The sequence below is a fragment of the Hippocampus bargibanti genome, linkage group LG12, assembly GCF_051943395.1.
Source record: "Hippocampus bargibanti isolate YZ-2025 linkage group LG12, ASM5194339v1, whole genome shotgun sequence".
Lineage (NCBI taxonomy): Eukaryota > Metazoa > Chordata > Actinopteri > Syngnathiformes > Syngnathidae > Hippocampus > Hippocampus bargibanti.
Window position 1 is genome coordinate 21,146,945 of NC_142745.1, and position 8,339 is coordinate 21,155,283.

Below are 8,339 nucleotides of genomic sequence, written 5' to 3' on the forward strand. Positions count from 1 at the left end.
GTAACCCCTCTGACTAGGGTCGCTTGAGTAGTAGCATTCCAACAGAGCCATGTTATCACAGCTCGTCCATCTCCGCTTTGTTCCAGTAGCCCATTTTTCATCAGGGTGCTCTGGTTCCCCAGCACCTGACGCAGACCTTGTTTGGCCGGGCGACGTCTGAGCCGGCATGTCATTCCATTTATTGTCTCTCATTGTATGAGGTAGGCATTAGCGTGAAGGGTCCACACTGGATGATGTCATTGTGCTCATTTTTTCTGCTACAAGTGGGATTCGAACCCTCGTCTCCCATATGCCAAACCGATGCCTTATCAACTGAGCTATCCAACCGCTTTGTGTTGTCATATTATTTGACATTATTTATTTTTTTACTTCATGTAACATAAAGTCCAGGTTGAGTGAACGCGCGTGTGGCTGCCCACTCGCAGAAAAAAATATCCCGTGTCTGTAAAGTGTCCTTGAGAGTTTTGAAAGGCGCTTATAAGTAAAATGTTTTGTTATTATTATTAATTGCTATCTTAATCGTCATCATAATAAGTGGAACCCACCACTGACAATAGATAGAATGCGTTTGTTGTCTTGTGGTTCTGCATTAGACCATAAATTCAAAGAACGAAAACTGCGGGCAGCTGGCTCGCCAATAAAGAGTTTGAGGTTTCTCTTTATTTGTAAGTAGGTTCGTTGTCAGATTTCCCACGCAGGTGACGCGCAGAGCTTGATCGTGGCGTGGAGATGAGCAAGTCGTGCCGTGATGTCCGTCCGACGCCCGGCGTGAGCCGGGCGTGAGTCTGTTATGATTCTGCCCCGTGGTTCTCCCAAACTCTCTGTCCCATGACAGCTCCTTTTATACAATTTTCAAGCGTGTGCTATGCGTCAGGGTGAGACGCACATCAAGGAGATCAAGGAACTGAAAGACATGAAAGGGTTAAAAGGCGCACTTCAAAATCATTCACACGTGTGACGCAACAGACACATCGTGAAACCAGTAAAAAAGCAGCCATTCGCAAATACGCAAGAAAAGTTGGAGGTAATTTATGGACATGCTCACCCGTACAAAAAAAGTTCTTATCTTGTGACTGTAAAGTGTCCTTGAGAGTTTTGAAAGGCGCTTAGAAATAAATGTATTATTATTATTATTATTATTATTATTATTATTATTATTATTATTATTATTATTATTATTATTATTATTATTATTATTATTATTATTATTATTATTATTATTATGTTCAAAACAAACGAACAAAAACAACCAAACAAGCGTTCTGGCTAAACGTCGAACCCCTTCAAAATAGCAGGCAACGTTGTCCGTCGTCGATATCAGGACTTTGGAGGACAGTCTGAATTAAAGAGGAATTTACCGGAGCTCAAGGCTCCTCTCTCGGCGAAACGGCACCCATGCGAAGTGGCTCGCCACCGGCCGGGAGACGTGGAGTTCGCTAGTCCTTCCAGAAGACGCGCCGGGGGACAAATCAGCTCGCTGCAGCTTTGAGTCCCAAGTGTGACGAAAGAGGTTCCGTGGCGGTGCGCGCAACGATCCAAGTGGAAGCTCTCGAACCTACGCACCGGCGTCGGTGGGGGTGAGATTGCCACGAAGAGGCGCCGAAACTCTGCAACTACAACAAAAGCCAGCCGGCTTCGGGTAACACTCACCCGTCCTCCCCCTGACAGCTTCGCGTGAGACGAGCGGTTCTGTCGACAAAGAAAAACACGGCGTTGCATTTCTTGGATCTTTGCAACCAAACAAAAACGAAGTCAAATCAAATGGAGTAACAGCACCGCCGGACGAAGAGCTTCCGTGGCCCGAGCGGGCTGATTGCCCTCGGGAGGGGGCTGCGAGGTCTGCCAAGTGAAGGTGAGCGCCTTTTTTTGTTGGATCTCGCGGGTTTATGCGAGGAGTCGTGTTGACGTCCGCTGGCTTGTTTTAGTTCAAACCTAAGACGTGGCAGGTTCAGCGTTCTCTTCTTTGGGGTTTCTTAATAATTCATTTCATTTATAAGCACATTTCAAAACTCTCAAGGACACTTTACAATCACAGGATATTTTTTCTGCGGGTGAGCAGCGGCAGCCACACGCACCAGCGTTCACTCACCCGGAAGTAACTCAAATAGATAGAAAGCTAACTAGCTAGCTAATAGATACAATAATAATAATAATAATAATAATAATAATAATAATAATAATAATACATTTAATTTATAATCGCCTTTCAAAACTCTCAAGAACACTTTACAGTCACGGGATCTGTTTTCTGCGAGTGAGCAGCGGCAGCCACACGTGCCAGCGTTCCAGTAATGTCTCTTCCCGGAAAAAAAACGAATCCAGTCATATGATCCCGGTCGTTCTTCGTGGTACCTACGTGTGTGTTGTCACTCTCCATATGATGGGCTATCATTAAACTGACGCTAACGCAAAAACCACCTCTCTGGAGATGATGATTCTTTTTTTCCTATTTTTGTCCAGGATATATTTTTGCAGGGACTGGACAAATAATGAAATCCGAATGAAAAATGACAAAGAATCACATATGTTTCCACTCCTCAGTTTCATTGGATTTGACTGTGGTGTTGTGAACATTTTTTGCCCCGAGATCCGCCTGGCGTGTTGAAGAAGCGGGACGTTTGCAGCCCCCTCTTTGTGCCCGCATGTGCCTTATATTGCATTTTTGATTAAAAACAGGCAAACGCTCCCAAATCTCCTGCACGCGACCCACGCTCGATAGACAGGTGCAAACAGAGCCTTGCGAGCCTCCCGAGCCCTTCTCACCCTCGGCCTTGAGCTTCCCAAACTGCGGGCGGGCCCCGATGGCCCCAAACACAACCTCACAGCCTTCATTGAAAAAAGACATGCTACAATTTTGGCAATTGAAGACCTTGAAATTGTATTATTATTATTATCTATCTAGCTAGCTATAGGTATATGTTGGGCATCGATTGGCTAGCTAGCTTTCTATCTATTTGAGTGACTTCCGGGTTGAGTGAACGCTGGCGTGTGTGGCTGCCGCTGCTCACCCACAAAAAAAACTGATCCCGTGACTGTAAAGTGACCTTGAGAGCTTTGAAAGGCGCTTGGAAATGAAATGTTTTATTATTATTATGGAAAAAATGTCGAAATTGCATTTCGAGTGTGCCTCTGTGGAGCAATATTGCCAAGGATGATTATAAAACGTTACTTCCGGGTTGAGTGAACGCTGGCGCGTGTAGCTGCCACTACTCACCCGCAGAAAAAATATCCTGTGACTGTAAAGTGTCCTTGAGAGTTTTGAAAGGCGCTTATAAATGAGATGTATTATTATTATTATTATTATTATTATTATTATTATTATTATAATTATTATTATTATTATTATTATTAGTTTTTCTGTGGGTGAGCAGCGGCAGTCACACTCACCAGCTTTAAATCTCAACCCTGAAGTAACTTGGCAGAATAGCAAGTCAAATAGATAGAAAGCTCGCTAGCAAGCCAATAGATAGCTAATGGCTAGCCAGCCAGATAGCTAGTGTACGGTATTACAGAAAAGACAAAGATAATTGACTTAGCACAATATTTCGTACTATTGTCTAGAAAAACAAAAGTCAAAAGAACAAAAAAAAACAAATACTCTCTTCTTTTATCAGAAAAAAACATTAATTCCTCAATGATATGTGTCTGGAGTTTTATGAGCTTGAAATGGGGGCAGCTGTCCCAAATACAATAATAATAATAATAATAATAATAATAATAATAATAATAATAATAATAATAATAATAATAATAATAATAATAATACATTTAATTTATAAGCGCCTTTCAAAACTCTCAAGGACACTTTACAGTCACAGGATATTTTTTACTGCGGGTGAGCAGCGGCACCATATAAGCGACTTTCAAAACTCTCAAGGTCACTTTTCAGTCACATGACATCTATATGGTTGCTATAGCGCTTTAACAACAGCTCAAGCTGGAACAAAGCAAATCATGTGCTGTTAGTTGTATTTCGATCATGACTTGACAAAAATAATAATAACAACAAAAATAATAATGGTTATGATTATCATTATTATTTATTTTTTGTGTTCGTGGGGAGTCGCAGACGCGTTTTATTTTGCTCCCTACACTGGAGATATGCACCACGGTGTCAGATGCTTGCATTGGTCATTCATCTTCTTCTCCTTCACCTCCTTCTGATTATGACCACGGGTAATATTTCATGGTGCACCATGCAATCTTTGTTCATCGTGAAGATAATAAATGGCCTAATCGTTATCAACAACCCACTGGGGGGGTGTCAGCAGCGACGGAGACTGGAAGCGGGGGTCCAAAGTGCCACTGAATAAATTGCCGCTGCTTATCTCTCGCTCGCAGATTATCGCCGCCTTTTCAAACTTGCACAACAAATAACGTTGAATGCATCTAATGCACCATTTGTGTGCGCGGGTGGGGTGACGGGTGGGAGGGTCGTGTAGGTCGATGGAGAGACAGATAGGCGCGAAGAATGCAGACTATTTACACGCGGATGCAAGCCACACATAGCCAATCGAAGCCACGTTGGGCGTTTATTGGCCCAGGTCAACCATGCAGGCGCGCGCACGCTAATTTAACATATCAATAGCTGCTATTAAATATACATCGGAGGGCGATTTGATGCCTATCTCTCTGATTAGCCCCACCTTGCTGGCTCACCCTTTCATTGTTCGCCCGAGTTTGGAGGCGCAAGCGGCCTTTGAAAAGGATACCCCCCCAAACCCACAATATACCGCATTTGGATGATTTTGCTTCACGAGGGCGATGCTCGCGATTTATGGCATCGTTGACTTGGATCGTCAGGACACACCGCCCCCCGGTCTCCCAGCCCCGATTACCCTTCCTACAAACGTGAAAGTTTCCCTCCACGCCGGCTTTGAAACAAATACGCTCCACCAAACGAACATCTTGCTGGTTCAAGACGTCACGCATACCTGTCAACTTTGGCTAATAGCTTCCCTTATAAATGCTTCCAATTCCCGCATAAAAGTTGTAGTTCGCAGTACATTATTTGAAATTCTAAAAAAAAAAAAACGCTAACAAGCTGAAACGCAGGTAGTTTAACGCGCATGCTAACGTTATGCGCACGTTATGCTTCTATCAATGCGACCGTATACAGTGTGTATGTGTGTGTGTGTATATATATATATATATATATATATATATATATATATATATATATATATATATATATATATATATATATATATATATATATATATATATATATATATATATATATATATATATATATATATATATATATATATACAGTAAAGTCTCGTTATATAGATATTCTCGGGAGTCCGAAAAAATATCGATATAACCGACCCTGCGCGCATGTAATTTTCTCCTTGCGTTCATAGAAATAGTATCGTAATAAGCGGTACTATTGATATAACCGATATCGATATAACGAGACTTTACTGTATATAGCTATCTAGTTGCTAGCTATACATATAGCTAGTTATCTAGTTAACTATCCTGCTAGCTATCTACCTATCTAGCTAGCTAGCTATTGTTTATCTATTAGCTAGCTCGCTAACTATCCATCTATTTGAGTTATTTTGGGTTGAGTGAACGCTGCCGCATATGGCTGCCGCTGCTCACCCACAGCAAAACTTATCATGTGACTGTAAAGTGTCCTTGAGAGTTATGAAATGCGCTTATAAATGAAATGTATTCTTATTCTTATTCTTATTCTTATTCTTATTCTTATTCTTATTCTTATTCTTATTCTTATTCTTATTCTTATTCTTATTCTTATTCTTATTCTTATTCTTATTCTTATTCTTATTCTTATTCGTAATGTAGCGATCAGCGGCAACATTGCCGTTGGCTATACCAGCAGTTTTGACGAATTGGATTTGAGCCAAAATGGTCGTTGTAAGATCGGTTGACTTTTTTGTTGTAGTACGCTGTACATTATTTGGAATTATATAAAAAAAATTATACAATATGGGCAAAACGTATACATTGTGCAGATATGGAGTCACTCACACATTAAATCCCTAAGGGTTGTTGTTTTTTTGTCGCTTCGACATAGCATGCACGCGCACACGCGCGCACACCGCCTTTTTATTACCGTGGCATCTCCGGCAGCCCCGGTGGTGCACTGATGGTCTCCCAGACAACCGAGATAACGGTGCAGCAGTTTTCCATATCGGCCCTGGAGTCTATTATAGCGCGGGATTACCTTTTCCGAAAAGGTCAGACGCAAAGTCACCAAAGCTGCTTTTTTGCCTCCCCTCCTCTCGAACCTGAATCAATCCTCGTCTCGTCTCGTCTCGCTGCGTCACGTGTGGCATTTCATTGGCTGAAATTAGACGAGAAGGGCTTGGCGTTTTGCTGGACTTGAACGTTGAAAGAACCCAACCAAAGAGAAGCGGGGCTCTGAAAGCCAAGCCTCAAGGCCCCCGACCCACTCGCCCGTGACGATGGCCCGCTATGCGGCGCCCCCTGGCGCCGAAGAGAGGCAGCAGCACCTCACTCTGGAGCTCAACCTCTCAACCTTTGACATGTAGGCACAGGCCGAGAAAAGGTCCCAACGTATGAGCAGTGTCTGAAACTCATGACAAAAACAATAGCGGACACCTGGGCAGACAACTCTGAAAAGAGGGCAGACATCTCTGAAAAGTTCCCGGCCAGAAAGTTGCCTGCCCCATTTTTCACAACTTAAAACAAAGACGAATAATGGCAAAAAAAACATTGTTGCGAAGTATAAAGGATTTTTTTTAATTAAAGAAGCACCTACCACAAACTTGCTTAAGTAATGGTAAATATCTCCTGCTGAAGATTTTGCTCCAGCTGTCGTTTTTCATCATGGTGCACAATGCAATGTTTGTGTTGCGTTGTCTGCTCAAAGCAACGTGGACGCCTCTTTCTAAGCGGCTTTCAAAACTCTCAAGTACACCTTTCAGTCATGGTATAGTCCGAAGCACGAAACAGGCTTCTGATGGGCTGCCGGTGCCGAGTATGCAAATGACAATTTTGCATGCCTGGCTTTTAGCTTTTGCTTTATTAAATAAAACAAACGTTTGATTTTATTATTATTTTTTTTTTCTTGAAGAAGTTGTCGGCCACCCGGATGCCCGACGTAAAAGTTGTACGCCCCGGGCCACCGGGCAGACCCTATTTCAAACACTGGTATTAGTGATGTGTCGTTCACAAACGAGCCAGTTCTTAGAGCTGGATCTCTGAACTGAACGAAGAGAGCTGGTTCCTAACAGGGAGCCGGAAATGGGAGCCAAATTTTTTTTCTCCTCTATTCCCCGCCCCCAGTCTTGGGTTAAAGCCGCACGTGATTGGTCGACATCGGTGGTAGAGGAAGGAGTGGAGAATTACAGACACACGCAGCGGTGAGGAGAAGGGGGGAGGGGGGACATTAGGGTATACAGGTGGACAAATGTTATCATATTATGCTGTTATTATTATTCAATTATTATATTTTTTACAAGTTGGTAGGATAGCATTATTCATATGAAAATCAAATTAGTGACAGCTGATCATCAGACCAGAGTAACCACAGGGAAAGTGAAAGTTAGTGGATGCTCTCTGTGCACATATAAATCAAGCCATATAAATAAAAATATTTGATATAGTGGGAGTGAGGGAAATGGGCCAGTCGTTAGTCAGGAATGTAGGAACAATCAGTGGGGCCACAGGGAGTGGTCCTCTGCTACCCCCAACCTGAGAGTAGGGACCTATCATAGCTGTGTCCGGCGCCGCCATGGCTGAACATTAGGGATATATAAATAGGGCCGATACGACCAGTCAGACTTTAGTTCGCTGACGAAGCCTCTTGGATAGGAGGCGAAACGTCCGAAACCTTCAAATTTGTACAGATGATGGCTGAAGAAACCTTCTCATCGATGGACCACTCCTGTACGACTGAGAGCTTACACAGACGTATTTGATAAAGTGTATTTTTTTACACGAGTAATTCGTTTTTCACATCATTTTACATGATTTTTGGTAGTTAGTTAATTTTAGCAACAAAAAGAAACAAACTGAGGAGCCATTTGGGAGCCATAAGAGCCGGATCTTTTAAGTGAGCCGAGCCAAAAGAACCGGCTCACTGAAAAGAGCCGGAATTCCCATCACTACACCATATCGCTTTGGCCGGAGCGACAAAATGCGGCGGCGGGCGAAAAGGAAGAGTGGCTACGCAGTATCCCGTCGTCAGAGGGCTCCCGTGCCCACAAAAACCCGGACCCGTGACGCAAGGCTGCTACGTATATAACAGACTTGAAAACGCTGAAAGGGAGATGGCGAGCGCCCACCAAGAGAGGGAGGAAAATGTATTCGTGTCAATCCGCGTTTCCTAACTAACGGCTGTG

General features: G+C 43.0%; 1 long non-coding RNA gene across 1 annotated transcript; it reads right to left on the reverse strand.

The window, feature by feature from the left end:
- Positions 1-654: 654 nt before the first annotated feature.
- LOC148890861 (uncharacterized) lies at positions 655-1,843 on the reverse strand. The gene is made up of 3 exons (XR_016116746.1): positions 1,651-1,843; positions 1,359-1,555; positions 655-904 (listed from the first exon to the last, which is right to left on the reverse strand). It is a non-coding gene; the product is annotated as an uncharacterized LOC148890861 (long non-coding RNA).
- Between the last annotated feature and the right edge of the window lie 6,496 nt (positions 1,844-8,339).